The sequence below is a fragment of the Hyla sarda genome, chromosome 6, assembly GCF_029499605.1.
Source record: "Hyla sarda isolate aHylSar1 chromosome 6, aHylSar1.hap1, whole genome shotgun sequence".
Lineage (NCBI taxonomy): Eukaryota > Metazoa > Chordata > Amphibia > Anura > Hylidae > Hyla > Hyla sarda.
The window spans coordinates 282,667,857-282,685,549 of NC_079194.1; the positions used below are offsets into that span (position 1 = coordinate 282,667,857).

At 48.3% G+C, this 17,693-nt stretch overlaps 34 non-coding genes across 34 annotated transcripts; all 34 read right to left on the reverse strand.

Annotated features, from left to right (window-relative positions):
• Window positions 1-132: 132 nt before the first annotated feature.
• TRNAP-CGG (transfer RNA proline (anticodon CGG)) lies at window positions 133-204 on the reverse strand. Its single transcript has one exon. It is a non-coding gene; the product is annotated as a tRNA-Pro (tRNA).
• A 129-nt stretch (window positions 205-333) lies between these two features.
• Window positions 334-405, reverse strand: TRNAP-AGG (transfer RNA proline (anticodon AGG)). The gene has a single exon. It is a non-coding gene; the product is annotated as a tRNA-Pro (tRNA).
• A 608-nt stretch (window positions 406-1,013) lies between these two features.
• TRNAP-UGG (transfer RNA proline (anticodon UGG)) lies at window positions 1,014-1,085 on the reverse strand. The gene has a single exon. It is a non-coding gene; the product is annotated as a tRNA-Pro (tRNA).
• A 955-nt stretch (window positions 1,086-2,040) lies between these two features.
• Window positions 2,041-2,112, reverse strand: TRNAP-UGG (transfer RNA proline (anticodon UGG)). Its single transcript has one exon. It is a non-coding gene; the product is annotated as a tRNA-Pro (tRNA).
• Window positions 2,113-2,403: 291 nt separating this feature from the next.
• TRNAP-AGG (transfer RNA proline (anticodon AGG)) lies at window positions 2,404-2,475 on the reverse strand. Its single transcript has one exon. It is a non-coding gene; the product is annotated as a tRNA-Pro (tRNA).
• A 971-nt stretch (window positions 2,476-3,446) lies between these two features.
• Window positions 3,447-3,518, reverse strand: TRNAP-AGG (transfer RNA proline (anticodon AGG)). The gene has a single exon. It is a non-coding gene; the product is annotated as a tRNA-Pro (tRNA).
• Window positions 3,519-3,914: 396 nt separating this feature from the next.
• Window positions 3,915-3,986, reverse strand: TRNAP-CGG (transfer RNA proline (anticodon CGG)). The gene has a single exon. It is a non-coding gene; the product is annotated as a tRNA-Pro (tRNA).
• Window positions 3,987-4,115: 129 nt separating this feature from the next.
• Window positions 4,116-4,187, reverse strand: TRNAP-AGG (transfer RNA proline (anticodon AGG)). Its single transcript has one exon. It is a non-coding gene; the product is annotated as a tRNA-Pro (tRNA).
• A 1,635-nt stretch (window positions 4,188-5,822) lies between these two features.
• Window positions 5,823-5,894, reverse strand: TRNAP-UGG (transfer RNA proline (anticodon UGG)). The gene has a single exon. It is a non-coding gene; the product is annotated as a tRNA-Pro (tRNA).
• Window positions 5,895-6,653: 759 nt separating this feature from the next.
• On the reverse strand, window positions 6,654-6,725 carry TRNAP-CGG (transfer RNA proline (anticodon CGG)). The gene has a single exon. It is a non-coding gene; the product is annotated as a tRNA-Pro (tRNA).
• Window positions 6,726-6,854: 129 nt separating this feature from the next.
• TRNAP-AGG (transfer RNA proline (anticodon AGG)) lies at window positions 6,855-6,926 on the reverse strand. The gene has a single exon. It is a non-coding gene; the product is annotated as a tRNA-Pro (tRNA).
• Window positions 6,927-7,322: 396 nt separating this feature from the next.
• On the reverse strand, window positions 7,323-7,394 carry TRNAP-CGG (transfer RNA proline (anticodon CGG)). The gene has a single exon. It is a non-coding gene; the product is annotated as a tRNA-Pro (tRNA).
• Window positions 7,395-7,897: 503 nt separating this feature from the next.
• Window positions 7,898-7,969, reverse strand: TRNAP-AGG (transfer RNA proline (anticodon AGG)). Its single transcript has one exon. It is a non-coding gene; the product is annotated as a tRNA-Pro (tRNA).
• Window positions 7,970-8,365: 396 nt separating this feature from the next.
• Window positions 8,366-8,437, reverse strand: TRNAP-CGG (transfer RNA proline (anticodon CGG)). Its single transcript has one exon. It is a non-coding gene; the product is annotated as a tRNA-Pro (tRNA).
• Window positions 8,438-8,566: 129 nt separating this feature from the next.
• Window positions 8,567-8,638, reverse strand: TRNAP-AGG (transfer RNA proline (anticodon AGG)). The gene has a single exon. It is a non-coding gene; the product is annotated as a tRNA-Pro (tRNA).
• A 962-nt stretch (window positions 8,639-9,600) lies between these two features.
• TRNAP-AGG (transfer RNA proline (anticodon AGG)) lies at window positions 9,601-9,672 on the reverse strand. Its single transcript has one exon. It is a non-coding gene; the product is annotated as a tRNA-Pro (tRNA).
• Window positions 9,673-10,095: 423 nt separating this feature from the next.
• TRNAP-CGG (transfer RNA proline (anticodon CGG)) lies at window positions 10,096-10,167 on the reverse strand. The gene has a single exon. It is a non-coding gene; the product is annotated as a tRNA-Pro (tRNA).
• Window positions 10,168-10,296: 129 nt separating this feature from the next.
• Window positions 10,297-10,368, reverse strand: TRNAP-AGG (transfer RNA proline (anticodon AGG)). The gene has a single exon. It is a non-coding gene; the product is annotated as a tRNA-Pro (tRNA).
• A 396-nt stretch (window positions 10,369-10,764) lies between these two features.
• Window positions 10,765-10,836, reverse strand: TRNAP-CGG (transfer RNA proline (anticodon CGG)). The gene has a single exon. It is a non-coding gene; the product is annotated as a tRNA-Pro (tRNA).
• Window positions 10,837-10,975: 139 nt separating this feature from the next.
• On the reverse strand, window positions 10,976-11,047 carry TRNAP-UGG (transfer RNA proline (anticodon UGG)). The gene has a single exon. It is a non-coding gene; the product is annotated as a tRNA-Pro (tRNA).
• A 142-nt stretch (window positions 11,048-11,189) lies between these two features.
• On the reverse strand, window positions 11,190-11,261 carry TRNAP-AGG (transfer RNA proline (anticodon AGG)). Its single transcript has one exon. It is a non-coding gene; the product is annotated as a tRNA-Pro (tRNA).
• A 740-nt stretch (window positions 11,262-12,001) lies between these two features.
• On the reverse strand, window positions 12,002-12,073 carry TRNAP-AGG (transfer RNA proline (anticodon AGG)). The gene has a single exon. It is a non-coding gene; the product is annotated as a tRNA-Pro (tRNA).
• Window positions 12,074-12,213: 140 nt separating this feature from the next.
• Window positions 12,214-12,285, reverse strand: TRNAP-UGG (transfer RNA proline (anticodon UGG)). Its single transcript has one exon. It is a non-coding gene; the product is annotated as a tRNA-Pro (tRNA).
• Window positions 12,286-12,576: 291 nt separating this feature from the next.
• TRNAP-AGG (transfer RNA proline (anticodon AGG)) lies at window positions 12,577-12,648 on the reverse strand. The gene has a single exon. It is a non-coding gene; the product is annotated as a tRNA-Pro (tRNA).
• A 689-nt stretch (window positions 12,649-13,337) lies between these two features.
• Window positions 13,338-13,409, reverse strand: TRNAP-CGG (transfer RNA proline (anticodon CGG)). Its single transcript has one exon. It is a non-coding gene; the product is annotated as a tRNA-Pro (tRNA).
• A 139-nt stretch (window positions 13,410-13,548) lies between these two features.
• Window positions 13,549-13,620, reverse strand: TRNAP-UGG (transfer RNA proline (anticodon UGG)). Its single transcript has one exon. It is a non-coding gene; the product is annotated as a tRNA-Pro (tRNA).
• Window positions 13,621-13,911: 291 nt separating this feature from the next.
• On the reverse strand, window positions 13,912-13,983 carry TRNAP-AGG (transfer RNA proline (anticodon AGG)). Its single transcript has one exon. It is a non-coding gene; the product is annotated as a tRNA-Pro (tRNA).
• Window positions 13,984-14,406: 423 nt separating this feature from the next.
• Window positions 14,407-14,478, reverse strand: TRNAP-CGG (transfer RNA proline (anticodon CGG)). The gene has a single exon. It is a non-coding gene; the product is annotated as a tRNA-Pro (tRNA).
• A 139-nt stretch (window positions 14,479-14,617) lies between these two features.
• TRNAP-UGG (transfer RNA proline (anticodon UGG)) lies at window positions 14,618-14,689 on the reverse strand. Its single transcript has one exon. It is a non-coding gene; the product is annotated as a tRNA-Pro (tRNA).
• Window positions 14,690-14,980: 291 nt separating this feature from the next.
• TRNAP-AGG (transfer RNA proline (anticodon AGG)) lies at window positions 14,981-15,052 on the reverse strand. The gene has a single exon. It is a non-coding gene; the product is annotated as a tRNA-Pro (tRNA).
• Window positions 15,053-15,625: 573 nt separating this feature from the next.
• TRNAP-UGG (transfer RNA proline (anticodon UGG)) lies at window positions 15,626-15,697 on the reverse strand. Its single transcript has one exon. It is a non-coding gene; the product is annotated as a tRNA-Pro (tRNA).
• A 291-nt stretch (window positions 15,698-15,988) lies between these two features.
• TRNAP-AGG (transfer RNA proline (anticodon AGG)) lies at window positions 15,989-16,060 on the reverse strand. The gene has a single exon. It is a non-coding gene; the product is annotated as a tRNA-Pro (tRNA).
• Window positions 16,061-16,695: 635 nt separating this feature from the next.
• On the reverse strand, window positions 16,696-16,767 carry TRNAP-UGG (transfer RNA proline (anticodon UGG)). The gene has a single exon. It is a non-coding gene; the product is annotated as a tRNA-Pro (tRNA).
• Window positions 16,768-17,058: 291 nt separating this feature from the next.
• TRNAP-AGG (transfer RNA proline (anticodon AGG)) lies at window positions 17,059-17,130 on the reverse strand. The gene has a single exon. It is a non-coding gene; the product is annotated as a tRNA-Pro (tRNA).
• Between the last annotated feature and the right edge of the window lie 563 nt (window positions 17,131-17,693).

Here is a 17,693-nt window from a genome sequence, read left to right on the forward strand (position 1 = left end):
TGAATTAAGGTAACCAAAAAGTAAAGTCTTCTCCGGAAACACCTCTGTCCGTGACTTAAAGCAAACCGCTCTGGTAAAGAGCAGATGAAACCGATTTATGAGAGGTGAGGGCGGTAAATGAAGGTGGTGACAGGGCTCGTCCGGGATACGAACCCGGGGCCTCTCACACCCGAAGCGAGAATCATACCACTAGACCAACGAGCCAGAATTCTGCCATACTCCTGAGGCATGTCAGGTACTTTTGTCTTGGCAGACACTGGTGCCAGAAAACACACAAGTAGAAGACTACATGCTACTCATGGAACTGGATGAGCAGGAATGCTCTCAAAAGGTGGGCTCGTCCGGGATTTGAACCCGGGACCTCTCGCACCCTAAGCGAGAATCATACCCCTAGACCAACGAGCCAAGCTGAGACAGCACCAAAAGGACGTTTGCCAACACCAACGAGCCAAGCTGAGACAACATCGAAAGGCCGTTTGCCAACACCAAATTTATTCACAGGACTGCTGCTGTCAGAAAACAAACAAGGAGAAGACTAAAGATAGCTCACGGAATGATAAGGTTGGGAAGGAACCCTAAGTGAGGATCATACCCCTAGACCAATGAGTCGACACAGCGTTTCCACTGAAGACAGCATTGGCAGGTTTTCACTTCTACAATGCTCAGAGTTGAATTAAGGTAACCAAAAAGTAAAGTCATCTCCGAAAACACCTCTGTCCATGATTTAAAGCAAACTGCTCTGGTAAACAGCAGATTAAACCGATTTATGAGAGGTGAGGGCGGCAAATGAAGGTGGTGACAGGGCTCATCAGGGATTCGAACCCGGGGCCTCTCGCACCCTAAGCGAGAATCATTCCTCTAGACCAACGAGCCAGAATTCTGCCATACTCCTGAGGCGTGTCAGGTACTTTTGTCTTGGCAGATTTGCAAAAAATCCATTGGGTGGAGGCTTACTATGGGCATGTTGACAAGAGGTGAGAAAAAGGAGAAAGGTCACTCCTCAGGAAAAACCAGGGCTCGTCCGGGATTTGAACCCGGGACCTCTCGCACCCAAAGCGAGAATCATACCCCTAGACCAACGCGCCAGAGGTGGCAGCTGCTGGTTTCCTTCCTATGACGACTTTGACCTCTCAAAGTATGCTGCCATGTGGAGAGCTTGCTTGGCACCTACAGAGGCAAAAATCAATCTCTAATGGATCATCTGCATAAAAGTCCATTCAGAATGATAGACAATTAAAATAAAAGAAAGGCACTTTGCAAGCATTACATGTATTGCATAAGCCAGTGAGGGGTTGGACACTGGTGCCAGAAAACACACAAGGAGAAGACTACATGCTACTCATGGAACTGGATGAGCAGGAATGCTCTCAAAAGGTGGGCTCGTCCAGGATTTGAACCCGGGACCTTTCTCACCCTAAGCGAGAATCATACCCCTAGACCAATGAGCCAAGCTGAGACAACAGCAAAAGGACGTTTGCCAACACCAACGAGCCAAGCTGAGACAACGTCGAAAGGCCGTTTGCCAACACCAAATATATTCACAGGACTGCTGCTGTCAGAAAACAAACAAGGAGAAGACTAAAGATACCTCACGGAATGATAAGGATGGGAAGGAACCCTAAGTGAGGATCATACCCCTAGACCAATGAGTCGACACAGCATTTCCACTGAAGACAGCATTGGCAGGTTTTCACTTCTACAATGCTCAGAGTTGAATTAAGGTAACCAAAAAGTAAAGTCTTCTCCGAAAACACCTCTGTCCGTGATTTAAAGCAAACCGCTCTGGTAAACAGCAGATGAAACCGATTTATGAGAGGTGAGGGCGGCAAATGAAGGTGGTGACAGGGCTCGTCCGGGATTCGCACCCGAAGCGAGAATCATACCTCTAGACCAACGAGCCAGAATTCTGCCAGAATCCTGAGGCGTGTCAGGTACTTTTGCCTTGGCAGATTTGCAAAAAATCCATTCGGTGGAGGCTTTTTATGGGCATGTTGACAAGAGGTGAGAAAAAGGAGAAAGGTCACACCTGAGGAAAAGCCAGGGCTCGTCCGGGATTTGAACCCGGGACCTCTCACATCCAAAGCGAGAATCATGCCCCTAGACCAACGAGCCAGAGGTGGCAGCTGCTGGTTTCCTTCCTATGCTGACTTTGACCTCTCAAAGTATGCTGCCATGTGGAGAGCTTGCTTGGCACCTACAGAGGCAAATATCAATCTCTAATGGATCATCTGCATAAAAGTCCATTCAGAATGATAGACAATTAAAATAAAAGAAAGGCTCTTTGCAGTAATTACTTGTATTGCATAAGCCAGTGAGGGGTTGGACACTGGTGCCAGAAAACACACAAGGAGAAGACTACATGCTACTCATGGAACTGGATGAGCAGGAATGCTCTCAAAAGGTGGGCTCGTCCGGGATTTGAACCCGGGACCTCTCGCACCCTAAGCGAGAATCATACCCCTAGACCAACGAGCCAAGCTGAGACAGCACCAAAAGGACGTTTGCCAACACCAACGAGCCAAGCTGAGACAACGTCGAAAGGCCGTTTGCCAACACCAAATTTATTCACAGGACTGCTGCTGTCAGAAAACAAACAAGGAGAAGACTAAAGATAGCTCACGGAATGATATGGATGGGAAGGAACCCTAAGTGAGGATCATACCCCTAGACCAATGAGTCGACACAGCGTTTCCACTGAAGACAGCATTCGAAGGTTTTCACTTCTACAATGCTCAGAGTTGAATTAAGGTAACCAAACAGTAAAGTCTTCTCCGGAAACACCTCTGTCCGTGACTTAAAGCAAACCGCTCTGGTAAAGAGCAGATGAAACCGATTTATGAGAGGTGAGGGCGGTAAATGAAGGTGGTGACAGGGCTCGTCCGGGATACAAACCCGGGGCCTCTCGCACCCGAAGCGAGAATCATTCCTCTAGACCAACGAGCCAGAATTCTGCCATACTCCTGAGGCGTGTCAGGTACTTTTGTCTTGGCAGATTTGCAAAAAATCCATTGGGTGGAGGCTTACTATGGGCATGTTGACAAGAGGTGAGAAAAAGGAGAAAGGTCACTCCTCAGGAAAAAACAGGGCTCGTCCGGGATTTGAACCCGGGACCTCTCGCACCCAAAGTGAGAATCATACCCGTAGACCAACGAGCCAGAGGTGGCAGCTGCTGGTTTCCTTCCTATGCTGACTTTGACCTCTCAAAGTATGCTGCCATGTGGAGAGCTTGCTTGGCACCTACAGAGGCAAATATCAATCTCTAATGGATCATCTGCATAAAAGTCCATTCAGAATGATAGACAATTAAAATAAAAGAAAGGCACTTTGCAAGCATTACATGTATTGCATAAGCCAGTGAGGGGTTGGACACTGGTGCCAGAAAACACACAAGGAGAAGACTACATGCTACTCATGGAACTGGATGAGCAGGAATGCTCTCAAAAGGTGGGCTCGTCCGGGATTTGAACCCGGGACCTCTCGCACCCTAAGCGAGAATCATACCCCTAGACCAACGAGCCAAGCTGAGACAGCACCAAAAGGACGTTTGCCAACACCAACGAGCCAAGCTGAGACAACGTCGAAAGGCCGTTTGCCAACACCAAATTTATTCACAGGACTGCTGCTGTCAGAAAACAAACAAGGAGAAGACTAAAGATAGCTCACGGAATGATAAGGATGGGAAGGAACCCTAAGTGAGGATCATACCCCTAGACCAATGAGTCGACACAGCGTTTCCACTGAAGACAGCATTGGCAGGTTTTCACTTCTACAATGCTCAGAGTTGAATTAAGGTAACCAAAAAGTAAAGTCTTCTCCGGAAACACCTCTGTCCGTGACTTAAAGCAAACCGCTCTGGTAAAGAGCAGATGAAACCGATTTATGAGAGGTGAGGGCGGTAAATGAAGGTGGTGACAGGGCTCGTCCGGGATACGAACCCGGGGCCTCTCACACCCGAAGCGAGAATCATACCACTAGACCAACGAGCCAGAATTCTGCCATACTCCTGAGGCATGTCAGGTACTTTTGTCTTGGCAGACACTGGTGCCAGAAAACACACAAGTAGAAGACTACATGCTACTCATGGAACTGGATGAGCAGGAATGCTCTCAAAAGGTGGGCTCGTCCGGGATTTGAACCCGGGACCTCTCGCACCCTAAGCGAGAATCATACCCCTAGACCAACGAGCCAAGCTGAGACAGCACCAAAAGGACGTTTGCCAACACCAACGAGCCAAGCTGAGACAACGTCGAAAGGCCGTTTGCCAACACCAAATTTATTCACAGGACTGCTGCTGTCAGAAAACAAACAAGGAGAAGACTAAAGATAGCTCACGGAATGATAAGGTTGGGAAGGAACCCTAAGTGAGGATCATACCCCTAGACCAATGAGTCGACACAGCGTTTCCACTGAAGACAGCATTGGCAGGTTTTCACTTCTACAATGCTCAGAGTTGAATTAAGGTAACCAAAAAGTAAAGTCATCTCCGAAAACACCTCTGTCCGTGATTTAAAGCAAACTGCTCTGGTAAACAGCAGATTAAACCGATTTATGAGAGGTGAGGGCGGCAAATGAAGGTGGTGACAGGGCTCATCAGGGATTCGAACCCGGGGCCTCTCGCACCCTAAGCGAGAATCATTCCTCTAGACCAACGAGCCAGAATTCTGCCATACTCCTGAGGCGTGTCAGGTACTTTTGTCTTGGCAGATTTGCAAAAAATCCATTGGGTGGAGGCTTACTATGGGCATGTTGACAAGAGGTGAGAAAAAGGAGAAAGGTCACTCCTCAGGAAAAACCAGGGCTTGTCCGCGATTTGAACCCGGGACCTCTCGCACCCAAAGCGAGAATCATACCCCTAGACCAACGAGCCAGAGGTGGCAGCTGCTGGTTTCCTTCCTATGACGACTTTGACCTCTCAAAGTATGCTGCCATGTGGAGAGCTTGCTTGGCACCTACAGAGGCAAAAATCAATCTCTAATGGATCATCTGCATAAAAGTCCATTCAGAATGATAGACAATTAAAATAAAAGAAAGGCACTTTGCAAGCATTACATGTATTGCATAAGCCAGTGAGGGGTTGGACACTGGTGCCAGAAAACACACAAGGAGAAGACTACATGCTACTCATGGAACTGGATGAGCAGGAATGCTCTCAAAAGGTGGGCTCGTCCAGGATTTGAACCCGGGACCTTTCTCACCCTAAGCGAGAATCATACCCCTAGACCAATGAGCCAAGCTGAGACAACAGCAAAAGGACGTTTGCCAACACCAACGAGCCAAGCTGAGACAACGTCGAAAGGCCGTTTGCCAACACCAAATTTATTCACAGGACTGCTGCTGTCAGAAAACAAACAAGGAGAAGACTAAAGATACCTCACGGAATGATAAGGATGGGAAGGAACCCTAAGTGAGGATCATACCCCTAGACCAATGAGTCGACACAGCATTTCCACTGAAGACAGCATTGGCAGGTTTTCACTTCTACAATGCTCAGAGTTGAATTAAGGTAACCAAAAAGTAAAGTCTTCTCCGAAAACACCTCTGTCCGTGATTTAAAGCAAACCGCTCTGGTAAACAGCAGATGAAACCGATTTATGAGAGGTGAGGGCGGCAAATGAAGGTGGTGACAGGGCTCGTCCGGGATTCGCACCCGAAGCGAGAATCATACCTCTAGACCAACGAGCCAGAATTCTTCCAGAATCCTGAGGCGTGTCAGGTACTTTTGCCTTGGCAGATTTGCAAAAAATCCATTCGGTGGAGGCTTTTTATGGGCATGTTGACAAGAGGTGAGAAAAAGGAGAAAGGTCACACCTGAGGAAAAGCCAGGGCTCGTCCGGGATTTGAACCCGGGACCTCTCACACCCAAAGCGAGAATCATGCCCCTAGACCAACGAGCCAGAGGTGGCAGCTGCTGGTTTCCTTCCTATGCTGACTTTGACCTCTCAAAGTATGCTGCCATGTGGAGAGCTTGCTTGGCACCTACAGAGGCAAATATCAATCTCTAATGGATCATCTGCATAAAAGTCCATTCAGAATGATAGACAATTAAAATAAAAGAAAGGCTCTTTGCAGTAATTACTTGTATTGCATAAGCCAGTGAGGGGTTGGACACTGGTGCCAGAAAACACACAAGGAGAAGACTACATGCTACTCATGGAACTGGATGAGCAGGAATGCTCTCAAAAGGTGGGCTTGTCCGGGATTTGTACCCGGGAACTCTCGCACCCTAAGCGAGAATCATACCCCTAGACCAACGAGCCAAGCTGAGACAGCAGCAAAAGGACGTTTGCCAACACCAACGAGCCAAGCTGAGACAACGTCGAAAGGCCGTTTGCCAACACCAAATTTATTCACAGGACTGCTGCTGTCAGAAAACAAACAAGGAGAAGACTAAAGATAGCTCACGGAATGATAAAGATGGGAAGGAACCCTAAGTGAGGATCATACCCCTAGACCAATGAGTCGACACAGCGTTTCCACTGAAGACAGCATTCGCAGGTTTTCACTTCTACAATGCTCAGAGTTGAATTAAGGTAACCAAAAAGTAAAGTCTTCTCCGGAAACACCTCTGTCCGTGACTTAAAGCAAACCGCTCTGGTAAAGAGCAGATGAAACCGATTTATGAGAGGTGAGGGCGGTAAATGAAGGTGGTGACAGGGCTCGACCGGGATACGAACCCGGGGCCTCTCGCACCCGAAGCGAGAATCATACCACTAGACCAACGAGCCAGAATTCTGCCACACTCCTGAGGCGTGTCAGGTACTTTTGTCTTGGCAGACACTGGTGCCAGAAAACACACAAGTAGAAGACTACATGCTACTCATGGAACTGGATGAGCAGGAATGCTCTCAAAAGGTGGGCTCGTCCGGGATTTGAACCCGGGACCTCTCGCACCCTAAGCGAGAATCATACCCCTAGACCAACGAGCCAAGCTGAGACAGCACCAAAAGGACGTTTGCCAACACCAACGAGCCAAGCTGAGACAACGTCGAAAGGCCGTTTGCCAACACCAAATTTATTCACAGGACTGCTGCTGTCAGAAAACAAACAAGGAGAAGACTAAAGATAGCTCACGGAATGATATGGATGGGAAGGAACCCTAAGTGAGGATCATACCCCTAGACCAATGAGTCGACACAGCGTTTCCACTGAAGACAGCATTCGCAGGTTTTCACTTCTACAATGCTCAGAGTTGAATTAAGGTAACCAAACAGTAAAGTCTTCTCCGGAAACACCTCTGTCCGTGACTTAAAGCAAACCGCTCTGGTAAAGAGCAGATGAAACCGATTTATGAGAGGTGAGGGCGGTAAATGAAGGTGGTGACAGGGCTCGTCCGGGATACGAACCCGGGGCCTCTCGCACCCGAAGCGAGAATCATTCCTCTAGACCAACGAGCCAGAATTCTGCCATACTCCTGAGGCGTGTCAGGTACTTTTGTCTTGGCAGATTTGCAAAAAATCCATTGGGTGGAGGCTTACTATGGGCATGTTGACAAGAGGTGAGAAAAAGCAGAAAGGTCACTCCTCAGGAAAAACCAGGGCTCGTCCGGGATTTGAACCCGGGACCTCTCGCACCCAAAGCGAGAATCATACCCGTAGACAAACGAGCCAGAGGTGGCAGCTGCTGGTTTCCTTCCTATGCTGACTTTGACCTCTCAAAGTATGCTGCCATGTGGAGAGCTTGCTTGGCACCTACAGAGGCAAATATCAATCTCTAATGGATCATCTGCATAAAAGTCCATTCAGAATGATAGACAATTAAAATAAAAGAAAGGCACTTTGCAAGCATTACATGTATTGCATAAGCCAGTGAGGGGTTGGACACTGGTGCCAGAAAACACACAAGGAGAAGACTACATGCTACTCATGGAACTGGATGAGCAGGAATGCTCTCAAAAGGTGGGCTCGTCCGGGATTTGAACCCGGGACCTCTCGCACCCTAAGCGAGAATCATACCCCTAGACCAACGAGCCAAGCTGAGACAGCACCAAAAGGACGTTTGCCAACACCAACGAGAAAAGCTGAGACAACGTCGAAAGGCCGTTTGCCAACACCAAATTTATTCACAGGACTGCTGCTGTCAGAAAACAAACAAGGAGAAGACTAAAGATAGCTCACGGAATGATAAGGATGGGAAGGAACCCTAAGTGAGGATCATACCCCTAGACCAATGAGTCGACACAGCGTTTCCACTGAAGACAGCATTGGCAGGTTTTCACTTCTACAATGCTCAGAGTTGAATTAAGGTAACCAAAAAGTAAAGTCTTCTCCGGAAACACCTCTGTCCGTGACTTAAAGCAAACCGCTCTGGTAAAGAGCAGATGAAACCGATTTATGAGAGGTGAGGGCGGTAAATGAAGGTGGTGACAGGGCTCGTCCGGGATACGAACCCGGGGCCTCTCACACCCGAAGCGAGAATCATACCACTAGACCAACGAGCCAGAATTCTGCCATACTCCTGAGGCATGTCAGGTACTTTTGTCTTGGCAGACACTGGTGCCAGAAAACACACAAGTAGAAGACTACATGCTACTCATGGAACTGGATGAGCAGGAATGCTCTCAAAAGGTGGGCTCGTCCGGGATTTGAACCCGGGACCTCTCGCACCCTAAGCGAGAATCATACCCCTAGACCAACGAGCCAAGCTGAGACAGCACCAAAAGGACGTTTGCCAACACCAACGAGCCAAGCTGAGACAACGTCGAAAGGCCGTTTGCCAACACCAAATTTATTCACAGGACTGCTGCTGTCAGAAAACAAACAAGGAGAAGACTAAAGATAGCTCACGGAATGATAAGGTTGGGAAGGAACCCTAAGTGAGGATCATACCCCTAGACCAATGAGTCGACACAGCGTTTCCACTGAAGACAGCATTGGCAGGTTTTCACTTCTACAATGCTCAGAGTTGAATTAAGGTAACCAAAAAGTAAAGTCATCTCCGAAAACACCTCTGTCCGTGATTTAAAGCAAACTGCTCTGGTAAACAGCAGATTAAACCGATTTATGAGAGGTGAGGGCGGCAAATGAAGGTGGTGACAGGGCTCATCAGGGATTCGAACCCGGGGCCTCTCGCACCCTAAGCGAGAATCATTCCTCTAGACCAACGAGCCAGAATTCTGCCATACTCCTGAGGCGTGTCAGGTACTTTTGTCTTGGCAGATTTGCAAAAAATCCATTGGGTGGAGGCTTACTATGGGCATGTTGACAAGAGGTGAGAAAAAGGAGAAAGGTCACTCCTCAGGAAAAACCAGGGCTCGTCCGGGATTTGAACCCGGGACCCAAAGCGAGAATCATACCCCTAGACCAACGAGCCAGAGGTGGCAGCTGCTGGTTTCCTTCCTATGCTGACTTTGACCTCTCAAAGTATGCTGCCATGTGGGGAGCTTGCTTGGCACTTACAGAGGCAAATATCAATCTCTAATAGATCATCTGCATAAAAGTCCATTCAGAATAATGGACAATTTAAATAAAAGAAAGGCACTTTGCAAGCATTACATGTATTGCATACGCCAGTGAGGGGTTGGACACTGGTGCCAGAAAACACACAAGGAGAAGACTACATGCTATTCATGGAACTGGATGAGCAGGAATGCTCTCAAAAGGTGGGCTCGTCCGGGATTTGAACCCGGGACCTCTCGCACCCTAAGCGAGAATCATACCCCTAGACCAACGAGCCAAGCTGAGACAGCTTCAAAAGGCCGTTTGCCAACACCAACGAGCCAAGCTGAGACAGCGTCGAATGGCCGTTTGTCAACACCAAATTTATTCACACACAGGACTGAGAAGGACAGAAGTTCCACACCGCTGTTGTCAAAAAACAAACAAGGAGAAGACTAAAGATAGCTCACGGAATGATAAGGTTGGGAAGGAACCCTAAGTAAGGATCATACCCCTAGACCAATGAGTTGACACAGCGTTTCCACTGAAGACAGCATTGGCAGGTTTTCACTTCTACAATGCTCAGAGTTGAATTAAGGTAACCAAAAAGTAAAGTCTTCTCCGAAAACACCTCTGTCCGTGATTTAAAGCAAACCGCTCTGGTAAACAGCAGATGAAACCGATTTATGAGAGGTGAGGGCGGTAAATGAAGGTGGTGACAGGGCTCGTCCGGGATACGAACCCGGGGCCTCTCGCACCCGAAGCGAGAATCATACCACTAGACCAACGAGCCAGAATTCTGCCATACTCCTGAGGCGTGTCAGGTACTTTTGTCTTGGCAGACACTGGTGCCAGAAAACACACAAGTAGAAGACTACATGCTACTCATGGAACTGGATGAGCAGGAATGCTCTTAAAAGGTGGGCTCGTCCGGGATTTGAACCGGGGACCTCTCGCACCCTAAGCGAGAATCATACCCCTAGACCAACGAGCCAAGCTGAGACAGCACCAAAAGGACGTTTGCCAACACCAACGAGCCAAGCTGAGACAACGTCGAAAGGCCGTTTGCCAACACCAAATTTATTCACAGGACTGCTGCTGTCAGAAAACAAACAAGGAGAAGACTAAAGATAGCTCACGGAATGATAAGGTTGGGAAGGAACCCTAAGTGAGGATCATACCCCTAGACCAATGAGTCGACACAGCGTTTCCACTGAAGACAGCATTGGCAGGTTTTCACTTCTACAATGCTCAGAGTTGAATTAAGGTAACCAAAAAGTAAAGTCTTCTCCGAAAACACCTCTGTCCGTGATTTAAAGCAAACCGCTCTGGTAAACAGCAGATGAAACCGATTTATGAGAGGTGAGGGCGGCAAATGAAGGTGGTGACAGGGCTCGTCCGGTATTCGAACCCGGGGCCTCTCGCACCCGAAGCGAGAATCATACCTCTAGACCAACGAGCCAGAATTCTGCCATACTCCTGAGGCGTGTTAGGTACTTTTGCCTTGGCAGATTTGCAAAAATCCATTGGGTGGAGGCTTACTATGGGCATGTTGACAAGAGGTGAGAAAAAGGAGAAAGGTCACTCCTCAGGAAAAGCTAGGGCTCGTTCGGGATTTGAACCCGAGACCTCTCGCACCCAAAGCGAGAATCATACCCCTAGACCAACGAGCCAGAGGTGGCAGCTGCTGGTTTACTTCCTATGAAGACTTTGACCTCTCAAAGTATGCTGCCATGTGGAGAGCTTGCTTGGCACCTACAGAGGCAAAAATCAATCTCTAATGGATCATCTGCATAAAAGTCCATTCAGAATGATGGGCTTGTCCGGGATTTGAACCCGGGACCTCTCGCACCCTAAGCGAGAATCATACCCCTAGACCAACGAGCCAAGCTGAGACAGCAGCAAAAGGACGTTTGCCAACATCAACGAGCCAAGCTGAGACAAAGTCGAAAGGCCGTTTGCCAACACCAAATTTATTCACAGGACTGAGCAGGACAGAGGTTCCACACCGCTGCTGTCAGAAAACAAACAAAGAGAAGACTAAAGAGGTTGGACACTGGTGCCAGAAAACACACAAGGAGAAGACTACATGCTACTCATGGAACTGGATGAGCAGGAATGCTCTCAAAAGGTGGGCTCGTCCGGGATTTGAACCCGGGACCTCTCGCACCCTAAGCGAGAATCATACCCCTGAACAACAAGCCAAGCTGAGACAGCTTCAAAAAGCCGTTTGCCAACACCAACGAGCCAAGCTGAGACAGCGTCGAACGGCCGTTTGTCAACACCAAATTTTTTCACACACAGGACTGAGAAGGACAGAAGTTCCACACCGCTGTTGTCAGAAAACAAACAAGGAGAAGACTAAAGATAGCTCACGGAATGATAAGGTTGGGAAGGAACCCTAAGTGAGGATCATACCCCTAGACCAATGAGTCGACACAGCGTTTCCACTGAAGATAGCATTGGCAGGTTTTCACTTCTACAATGCTCAGAGTTGAATTAAGGTAACCAAAAAGTAAAGTCTTCTCCGAAAACACCTCTGTCCGTGATTTAAAGCAAACCGCTCTGGTAAACAGCAGATTAAACCGATTTATGAGAGGTGAGGGCGGCAAATGAAGGTGGTGACAGGGCTCGTCAGGGATTCGAACCCTGGGCCTCTCGCACCCTAAGCGAGAATCATTCCTCTAGACCAACGAGCCAGAATTCTGCCATACTCCTGAGGCGTGTCAGGTACTTTTGTCTTTGCAGATTTGCAAAAAATCCATTGGGTGGAGGCTTACTAAGGACATGTTGACAAGAGGTGAGAAAAAGGAGAAAGGTCACTCCTCAGGAAAAGCCAGGGCTCGTCCGGGATTTGAACCCGGGACCTCTCGCACCCAAAGCGAGAAACAAACCCCTAGACCAACGAGCCAGAGGTGGCAGCTGCTGGTTTCCTTCCTATGCTGACTTTGACCTCTCAAAGTATGCTGCCATGTGGAGAGCTTGCTTGGCACCTACAGAGGCAAATATCAATCTCTAATGGATCATCTGCATAAAAGTCCATTCAGAATGATAGACAATTAAAATAAAAGAAAGGCACTTTGCAAGCATTACATGTATTGCATAAGCCAGTGAGGGGTTGGACACTGGTGCCAGAAAACACACAAGGAGAAGACTACATGCTACTCATGGAACTGGATGAGCAGGAATGCTCTCAAAAGGTGGGCTCGTCCGGGATTTGAACCCGGGACCTCTCGCACCCTAAGCGAGAATCATACCCCTAGACCAACGAGCCAGAGGTGGCAGCTGCTGGTTTCCTACCTATGACGACTTTGACCTCTCAAAGTATGCTGCCATGTGGAGAGCTTGCTTGGCACCTACAGAGCCAAGCTGAGACAGCACCAAAAGGACGTTTGCCAACAAGAACGAGCCAAGCTGAGACAACGTCGAAAGGCCGTTTGCCAACACCAAATTTATTCACAGGACTGCTGCTGTCAGAAAACAAACAAGGAGAAGACTAAATATAGCTCACGGAATGATAAGGTTGGGAAGGAACCCTAAGTGAGGATCATACCCCTAGACCAATGAGTCGACACAGCGTTTCCACTGAAGACAGCATTGGCAGGTTTTCACTTCTACAATGCTCAGAGTTGAATTAAGGTAACCAAAAAGTTAAGTCTTCTCCGGAAACACCTCTGTCCGTGACTTAAAGCAAACCGCTCTGGTAAAGAGCAGATGAAACCGATTTATGAGAGGTGAGGGCGGTAAATGAAGGTGGTGACAGGGCTCGTCCGGTATTCGAACCCGGGGCCTCTCGCACCCGAAGCGAGAATCATAACACTAGGCCAACGAGCCAGAATTCTGCCTTACTCCTGAGGCGTGTCAGGTACTTTTGTCTTGGCAGACACTGGTGCCAGAAAACACACAAGTAGAAGACTACATGCTACTCATGGAACTGGATGAGCAGGAATGCTCTCAAAAGGTGGGCTCGTCCAGGATTTGAACCCGGGGCCTCTCGCACCCGAAGCGAGAATCATACCTCTAGACCATCGAGCCAGAATTCTTCCATACTCCTGAGGCGTGTCAGGTACTTTTGCCTTGGCAGATTTGCTAAAATCCATTGGGTGGAGGCTTACTATGGGCATGTTGACAAGAGGTGAGAAAAAGGAGAAAGGTCACTCCTCAGGAAAAGCTAGGGCTCGTTCGGGATTTGAACCCGAGACCTCTCGCACCCAAAGCGAGAATCATACCCCTAGACCAACGAGCCAGAGCTGGCAGCTGCTGGTTTCCTTCCTATGCTGACTTTGACCTCTCAAAGTATGCTGCCATGTGGGGAGCTTGCTTGGCACCTACAGAGGCAAATATCAATCTCTAATGGATCATCTGCATAAAAGTCCATTCAGAATAATAGACAATTAAAATAAAAGAAAGGCACTTTGCAAGCATTACATGTATTGCATAAGCCAGTGAGGGGTTGGACACTGGTGCCAGAAAACACACAAGGAGAAGACTACATGCTACTCATGGAACTGGATGAGCAGGAATGCTCTCAAAAGGTGGGCTCGTCCGGGATTTGAACCCGGGACCTCTCGCACCCTAAGCGAGAATCATACCCCTAGACCAACGAGCCAAGCTGAGACAGCTTCAAAAGGCCGTTTGCCAACACCAACGAGCCAAGCTGAGACAGCGTCGAATGGCCGTTTGTCAACACCAAATTTATTCACACACAGGACTGAGAAGGACAGAAGTTCCACACCGCTGTTGTCAGAAAACAAACAAGGAGAAGACTAAAGATAGCTCACGGAATGATAAGGTTGGGAAGGAACCCTAAGTGAGGATCATACCCCTAGACCAATGAGTCGACACAGCGTTTCCACTGAAGACAGCATTGGCAGGTTTTCACTTCTACAATGCTCAGAGTTGAATTAAGGTAACCAAAAAGTAAAGTCTTCTCCGAAAACACCTCTGTCCGTGATTTAAAGCAAACCGCTCTGGTAAACAGCAGATGAAACCGATTTATGAGAGGTGAGGGCGGCAAATGAAGGCGGTGACAGGGCTCGTCCGGGATTCGAACCCGGGGCCTCTCGCACCCGAAGCGAGAATCATACCTCTAGACCAACGAGCCAGAATTCTGCCATACTCCTGAGGCGTGTCAGGTACTTTTGCCTTGGCAGATTTGCAAAAATCCATTGGGTGGAGGCTTACTATGGGCATGTTGACAAGAGGTGAGAAAAAGGAGAAAGGTCACTCCTCAGGAAAAGCTAGGGCTCGTTCGGGATTTGAACCCGAGACCTCTCGCACCCAAAGCGAGAATCATACCCCTAGACCAACGAGCCAGAGGTGGCAGCTGCTGGTTTCCTTCCTATGCTGACTTTGACCTCTCAAAGTATGCTGCCATGTGGGGAGCTTGCTTGGCACCTACAGAGGCAAATATCAATCTCTAATGGATCATCTGCATAAAAGTCCATTCAGAATAATAGACAATTAAAATAAAAGAAAGGCACTTTGCAAGCATTACATGTATTGCATAAGCCAGTGAGGGGTTGGACACTGGTGCCAGAAAACACACAAGGAGAAGACTACATGCTACTCATGGAACTGGATGAGCAGGAATGCTCTCAAAAGGTGGGCTCGTCCGGGATTTGAACCCGGGACCTCTCGCACCCTAAGCGAGAATCATACCCCTAGACCAACGAGCCAAGCTGAGACAGCTTCAAAAGGCCGTTTGCCAACACCAACGAGCCAAGCTGAGACAGCGTCGAATGGCCGTTTGTCAACACCAAATTTATTCACACACAGGACTGAGAAGGACAGAAGTTCCACACCGCTGTTGTCCAATGAGTCGACACAGCGTTTCCACTGAAGACAGCATTGGCAGGTTTTCACTTCTACAATGCTCAGAGTTGAATTAAGGTAACCAAAAAGTAAAGTCTTCTCCGAAAACACCTCTGTCCGTGATTTAAAGCAAACCGCTCTGGTAAACAGCAGATGAAACCGATTTATGAGAGGTGAGGGCGGCAAATGAAGGTGGTGAGAGGGCTCGTCCGGGATTCGAACCCGGGGCCTCTCTCACCCAAAGCGAGAATAATACCTCTAGACCAACAAGCCAGAATTCTGCCATACTCCTGAGCCAGAATTCTGCCATACTCCTGAGGCGTGTCAGGTACTTTTGTCTTGGCAGATTTGCAAAAAATCCATTGGGTGGAGGCTTACTATGGGCATGTTGACAAGAGGTGAGAAAAAGGAGAAAGGTCACTCCTCAGGAAAAACCAGGGCTCGTCCGGGATTTGAACCCGGGACCTCTCGCACCCAAAGCGAGAATCATACCCCTAGACCAACGAGCCAGAGGTGGCAGCTGCTGGTTTCCTTCCTATGCTGACTTTGACCTCTCAAAGTATGCTGCCATGTGGGGAGCTTGCTTGGCACCTACAGAGGCCAATATCAATCTCTAATGGATCATCTGCATAAAAGTCCATTCAGAATAATAGACAATTAAAATAAAAGAAAGGCACTTTGCAAGCATTACATGTATTGCATAAGCCAGTGAGGGGTTGGACACTGGTGCCAGAAAACACACAAGGAGAAGACTACATGCTACTCATGGAACTGGATGAGCAGGAATGCTCTCAAAAGGTGGGCTCGTCCGGGATTTGAACCCGGGACCTCTCGCACCCTAAGCGAGAATCATACCCCTAGACCAACGAGCCAAGCTGAGACAGTTTCAAAAGGCCGTTTGCCAACACCAACGAGCCAAGCTGAGACAGCGTCGAATGGCCGTTTGTCAACACCAAATTTATTCACACACAGGACTGAGAAGGACAGAAGTTCCACACCGCTGTTGTCAGAAAACAAACAAGGAGAAGACTAAAGATAGCTCACTGAATGATAAGGTTGGGAAGGAACCCTAAGTGAGGATCATACCCCTAGACCAATGAGTCGACACAGCGTTTCCACTGAAGACAGCATTGGCAGGTTTTCACTTCTACAATGCTCAGAGTTGAATTAAGGTAACCAAAAAGTAAAGTCATCTCCGAAAACACCTCTGTCCGTGATTTAAAGCAAACCGCTCTGGTAAACAGCAGATTAAACCGATTTATGAGAGGTGAGGGCGGCAAATGAAGGTGGTGACAGGGCTCATCAGGGATTCGAACCCGGGGCCTCTCGCACCCTAAGCGAGAATCATTCCTCTAGACCAACGAGCCAGAATTCTGCCATACTCTTGAGGCGTGTCAGGTACTTTTGTCTTGGCAGATTTGCAAAAAATCCATTGGGTGGAGGCTTACTATGGGCATGTTGACAAGAGGTGAGAAAAAGGAGAAAGGTCACTCCTCAGGAAAATCCAGGGCTCGTCCGGGATTTGAACCCGGGACCTCTCGCACCCAAAGCGAGAATCATACCCCTAGACCAACGAGCCAGAGGAGGCAGCTGCTGGTTTCCTTCCTATGCTGACTTTGACCTCTCAAAGTATGCTGCCATGTGGAGAGCTTGCTTGGCACCTACAGAGGCAAATATCAATCTCTAATGGATCATCTGCATAAAAGTCCATTCAGAATGATAGACAATTAAAATAAAAGAAAGGCACTTTGCAAGCATTACATGTATTGCATAAGCCAGTGAGGGGTTGGACACTGGTGCCAGAAAACACACAAGGAGAAGACTACATGCTACTCATGGAACTGGATGAGCAGGAATGCTCTCAAAAGGTGGGCTCGTCCGGGATTTGAACCCGGGACCTCTTGCACCCTAAGCGAGAATCATACCCCTAGACCAACGAGCCAAGCTGAGACAGCACCAAAAGGACGTTTGCCAACACCAACGAGCCAAGCTGAGACAACGTCGAAAGGCCGTTTGCCAACACCAAATTTATTCACAGGACTGCTGCTGTCAGAAAACAAACAAGGAGAAGACTAAAGATAGCTCAAGGAATGATAAGGATGGGAAGGAATCCTAAGTGAGGATCATACCCCTAGACCAATGAGTCGACACAGCGTTTCCACTGAAGACAGCATTGGCAGGTTTTCACTTCTACAATGCTCAGAGTTGAATTAAGGTAACCAAAAAGTAAAGTCTTCTCCGAAAACACCTCTGTCCGTGATTTAAAGCAAACCGCTCTGGTAAACAGCAGATGAAACCGATTTATGAGAGGTGAGGGCGGCAAATGAAGGTGGTGATAGGGCTCGTCCGGGATTCGAACCCCGGGCCTCTCTCACCCAAAGCGAGAATAATACCTCTAGACCAACAAGCCAGAATTCTGCCATACTCCTGAGTCGTGTCAGGTACTTTTGGCTTGGCAGATTTGCAAAAAATCCATTGGGTGGAGGCTTACTATGGGCATGTTGA